Below are 5,744 nucleotides of genomic sequence, written 5' to 3' on the forward strand. Positions count from 1 at the left end.
AAAAAAAATTAGCGTGGTGTGGTTGTGCATGTGTACAGTCCCAGCTACTTGGGAGGCTGAGACTGGAGGATCACTTGAGCCCAGGAGGTTGAGACTGCAGTGAACCTCGACTGTGCCACTGCACTCCAGCCTAGGTGACAGAGTGAGACCTTGTCTCTAAAAGTAAAAAAATTGTCAAACTCATAGAAGCAGAGAGTAGAATGGTGGTTGTCAGGGATTTCAGGGTAGGGTAAGTGGGGAGTTTGTTATTCAGTGGGCATAAAGTTTCAAAAAAATATGCAGAGCTTTTCTAAACAGCCCACTCTAAGCAAAAGAAATTGCTTCCTATTACCCTGCCAATAGCTTTTCAACTAAAGCAAGAAGATGTGTGGACGTGTTGGTTTTTACCTGTGTTCACAGCGTGTTGCATTTTTTTTTTTTTTTGGGGGATGGAGTCTGGCTCTTGTTGCCCAGGCTGGAGTGCAGTGGTGTGATCTCGCCTCACTGCAACCTCCAGCTCCCGGGTTCAAGTGATTCTCCTGCCTCAGCCTCCCACGTAACTGGAATTACAGGCGTGCTCCTCCACACCCAGATAATTTTGTATTTTTAGTAGAGACGGGGTTTCTCCATGTTGGTCAGGCTAGTCTTGAACTCCCAGCTTCAGGTGATCTGCCCGCCTTGGCCTCCCAAAATGCTGGGATTATAGGCATGAGCCACCGCGCCTGACCAGTTTGTTGCTTTTTACAAGAATGAGAATGTTGATGCCATTCAATGATATGACAACATCTTGGCTAGGTGGCATCGCAGTACTGGGACTGTCTGCATCTAACCCATGGAGGTCCCAGAGGTGTAGGCAGAAGTTAGGGAGGCCCATATCTAGGGGATCAAGACAGTGAACCCAAAACACTGCACTGGAACTTCAGGCACAAACATCCTTATGGATGACCGTAACAGTCTGGGAGGGCCATAGGGCAGGGCTGGACACCTGAGACCCGGGTTGTCTGTCAGTAAGCAGCTTCTTCACCGTATTATGCTTAAACAGCCTGCCTAGTTCACTTCATTCCTTTCACCAGCATGTCTTGAAGTTGTCCTGCTTAGGAGGAAGTAATAAATTATATCACCTCAAGTATGTTTGCTTCTGTCAAAATGACTTTGTGGAACTGATCTTTATCAATATGTTTCTACTAGCTCCAGCAACTTTGTTTATGTGTTTTATTCACTGACTTAGAAGATTTTATGGTAATATGATATATTATCAAGTTCCTGCCCAAAATAAAGTTCAAGAACTCTGAAACAACATTTTAAAAATATTAGAGGGTCAAAATAAAGACCAATGAAATTCCGATTTTTATTCCAATTAAAAAAATACATTATAATGCATCATTTTTCATTTTGGTTGCAGTGGGACATCTGGGGGAGGCTGTCTTAAAAAAACTGAGGAAATACATGCATTTCTTTTCAGCGCAGAAAGTAAATATAAGCTTCACATTTTTAAAATGCTACATAAGCCTTTGGTAAGTGTAGATTTTAAACAGTTTCATACTGAGATTTGCAGGTATTTATTATTATATCTATTTGTATTTAAATGTCAAGATTTATAACTTTTCTAATAGAGGAAAATTTTCCCTTTACCAGAAAATTCAGATTACCAGTTATACATATTAAAAATTAGACTCAGTTCAATCCAGTATGTTATTTTGTTTTGTTTTTTTTTAGACAGAGTCTTGCTCTGTCGCCAGGCTGGACAGGCTGGAACGCAGTGGTGCGATCTCGGCTCACTACAGTCTCCACCACCTGGGTTCCGGTGATTTTCCTGCCTCAGCCTCCCGAGTAGCTGGGATTACAGGTGCTTGTCACCACACCCAGATAATTTTTTTTATTTTTAGTAGACACGGAGTTTCACCATGTTGGTGAGGATGATCTCCATCTCTTGACCTCGTGATCCACCCGCCTTGGCCTTCTGGAGTGCTGGGATTACAGGTGTGAGCCACAGCACCTGGCCCAGATTGGATAATTTCTGAAAAAACTGTTTGCAAGTGCATGGACACTTTCTTCTACCATTTCCAATCTGCTGGTAAGCCTATTCAATTGTGTTTTATTTTATTTTAAATACTTCAATTTTCAGTTCTAGACTTTTAAACTTGAATCATTTAAATAGTTTCCATATTCTGTTAAAATTCTCTATATCTTTATTTATGATGACAATATTTTCCTCAGGTCTTTGAATATTTATAATAGCTGTTTTAAAGTTCTTGTCAGCTATTTCCAACATCTGAGCCATCTCACACGTTTTTCTATTGACGGCTTCTCCTCTTAACCTCATGGTACTAGTTTTACTTACTTAAATAGCTACTATTTTGTCTTTATATTGTACATTATGAATAATATATTGAAGAGCTTTTGGATTTTATCTTTCTTAATTGAGTGTTGCTTTCTGTTTTAAGTAATCAATTGCTTTTTCGACAAATCACCTTAAATTTGTGGATGCTTAGTATTACACTTTCTAAAGATGCATTTATTTTAGCTTTGCCACTAGTTTTAGGGTGAATTCCTTAGATGTAGAACATACTCTTTACTCTTAGAGCATGCCCTTATGATATGCAAACTCCAAATTCCATCTCCCTTGCAGTGCACAGATGATGAGGTAGTTGCTCTGTTTTTGGCACTTTCCAGCTGTTGCTTTACGTTGACATCTTTAGAGTCTCATCTCCTTAAGCCCTGTTCAGGGATCAGCCAAGAATTTAAAGTGAGTTTAAACACAGATTTTGGAGCTTCCTCTTTCTGGTTCCCTCTTTTCTAAGTTTCCTCCCCTCGATTTCCAGGTCTTTTGGCAGCCCCAGACTCCATCCTCTGACAAGTCAAAAGCACTGTGATTTCTGCTCAGTCCTAGGCACTCCATGCAGTGTGCACTGGGGAGTGCCCTCAGGGAGCAGCTGTATAAACGTGAATCTCATTCAGTGTGGGTGGTTTTCTTATTTCAAGTGTCAAATGCCCTCCTTCTCTTCTTTTTTTTTGAAATGAAGTCTCGCTCTGTTGCCTAGGCTGGAGTGCAGTGGCGTGGAGTGCAGTGGCCTCCGGGTTCATGCAGTTCTCCTTCCTCAGCCTCCCTAGTAACTGGGATTATAGACATGTGCCAGTGCACCCAACTAATTTTTTGTATTTTCAGTAAAGACGAGGTTTCGCCATGTTGGCCAGGCTTGTCTTTAACTCCTGACCTCAGATGATCCACCCGCCTCAGCCTCCCAAAGTGTTGGGATTACAGGTGTAAGCCACCGCGCCCATCCTTCCCTCCACTTTCTACCTAACTTTGGTGATTTTTTTTTTCCAGGGCCTTCAAATAATTAAATTTTATATTTGTCTAGAGTTTTATAATAATTACCAGAAGAAGAGTTAGTCCAACACAAGCCACTGCACCATTTCTAGAACTAGAAATTTAAGAATTTATTTTTAAGTACTGATACCCCAAATATTTCCAAATATTCCATTTTATGACCCCAAATATTTCTATTTGTGTATTTATGACTTGACATGTAGAAATATAACAGCAAAACAGATATTCTGATCTTTGCCATAACTTCAAGATTTTCAGTAGCTTCATATTAATTGTTGTGGGAAGTCAGGGATGCCAAATGGAGGGACTGGCTGGAGTCGTGGCAGAAGAACATGAATTGTGAAGATTTCATGGACATTTCCCAAATTACTTTTATAATTTCTTATGTCTGTCTTTAATCTCTTAATCTTGTTATCTTTGTAAGCTCAGGATGTATGTCACCTCAGGACCACTGTGATAATTGTGTTAACTGTATAAATTGATTGTAAAACATGTGTGTTTGAACAATATGAAATGAGTGTACCTTGAAAAAGAACAGAATAACAGCGATTTTTAGGGAACAAGGGAAGACAACCATAAGGTCTGACTGCCTATGGGGTCGGGCAAAAAGAGTCATATTTTTCTTCTTGCAGAGAGCCTATAAATGGACATGCAAGTAGGGAAGATATCACTAAATTCTTTTCCTAGCAAGGAATATTAATATTAATACCCTGGGGAAGGAATTCATTCCTGGGGGGAGGTCTATAAATGGCTTCTCTGGGATTGTCTGTCGTATGCAGTTGAGATAAGGACTGAGATACGCCCTGGTGTCCTGCAGTACCCTCAGGCTTACTGGGGTGGGGAAAAACTCCGCCCCGGTAAATTTGTGATCAGACCAGTTCTCTGCTCTTGAACCCTGTTTTCTGTTGTTTAAGATATTTATCAAGACAATACATGCACCACTGAACATAGACCCTTATCAGTAGTTCTGCTTTTGCCCTTTGCCTTGTGATCTTTGTTGGACCCTTATCAGTAGTTCTGCTTTTGCCCTTTGCCTTGTGATCTTTGTTGGACCCTTATCAGTAGTTCTGCTTTTGCCTTTTGTCCCATTCTCTCAGAAGCATGTGATTTTTGTTCTGCTTTTTGCCCTTTGAAACATGTGATCTTTGTACCTACTCTCTGTTCTTACACCACTGCCCCTTTTGAAACCCTTAATAAAAAACTTGCTGGTTTGAGGCTCAGGTGGGCATCACAGTCCTACCAATATGTGATGTCACAACAGCTGTAAAATTCCTCTCCTTGTACTCTTTCTCTTTATTTATCAGCCAGCTGACACTTATGGAAAATAGAAAGAACCTACATTGATATATTGGGGGCAGGTTCCTCCAATAATTAATCTTGGGATTTCCCTCATGCCTTCATCTTTTGTTTTTCATTGTTTCATCCCCAGATAATCAGTTTTTCAGTAGTTCAATCTTACTGGTGATTTCTTCCAATTCTCCTTCCAAGGTGGAGTGTTTGTGTGTATATTTTAAGACTACCAGCATGTTTCTTGTCAAAGATTGGCAGAATATCCTTTGGTAAACGATTATTATCAGGACAGGGCTGACCTAGCAGCTGCATGCTTCTTTAAGACTGCATTTCACATTTGAGCTTTTCAGTTTCTGGGAAGATAAGCATTCTCAAGGAAGATATAATTACATGGCCTTCTTAGAATTTCCAATTGATAGTATTTCATAAGCCTGTAATAAATTGAGAATTTCAGAACTTTGTTATATTTAAAGTCAGCAATAAAATAAGAAGTACAACAGGAAAAATGTAAAAGACCTGCATATGCCATGCTTTTCTGAAAAACAAAAAAAGTGTTCTGCTAAAAGTATCCTTCAAAAAGGATCTTTAGTGTACTAATCAGAGAATTTAAGTGGGCCAATGTTTGCTATTGTGTTATATTCATGAGCAATTGCTAGGTGATGAAGCTTTGTATTTGAATAGCATTTGACAATCTAAAAATGCCAGGTATTATTATGTGTTAATGAGTCTCGACTTTGCATCTCCAAGTCTGTGCCTCTGTCCTGAACTCTAAACTTACATATCCAACTGCCTACTCAACACTTCACATAGAAATCTTACAGTTTGAACTTATCCTGTTCAAAACTGAGCTCCCAATATTTTTTCTTCTTCTTTCATTTCCCCAAGCTGCTCCTTCCTTAACTTTCACCATTTTAGTTAATAGCAACTCCTGGGTGGGGCTACAGCCTCCCAAACTGCAGCTGTGGATCAGAACCTCGCTATGCTCTTGGGGGAGGGTCGGGAGCAGGCAGTATCCACCTTCCCTGTGCAGCTAAAGCCGCCCTCCTAGGTGCAGGACCCAGGAGTATCTACAGCCTGCACCCTCAGGGGCCCCAAGAAAGACTCCCCCTGCCCCCAGCACCACCCTCAACCTCCCTCCCAACCC

This window comes from Colobus angolensis, unplaced genomic scaffold (genome assembly GCF_000951035.1).
Source record: "Colobus angolensis palliatus isolate OR3802 unplaced genomic scaffold, Cang.pa_1.0 Scaffold6, whole genome shotgun sequence".
In the NCBI taxonomy this organism is placed as follows: Eukaryota; Metazoa; Chordata; class Mammalia; order Primates; family Cercopithecidae; genus Colobus; species Colobus angolensis.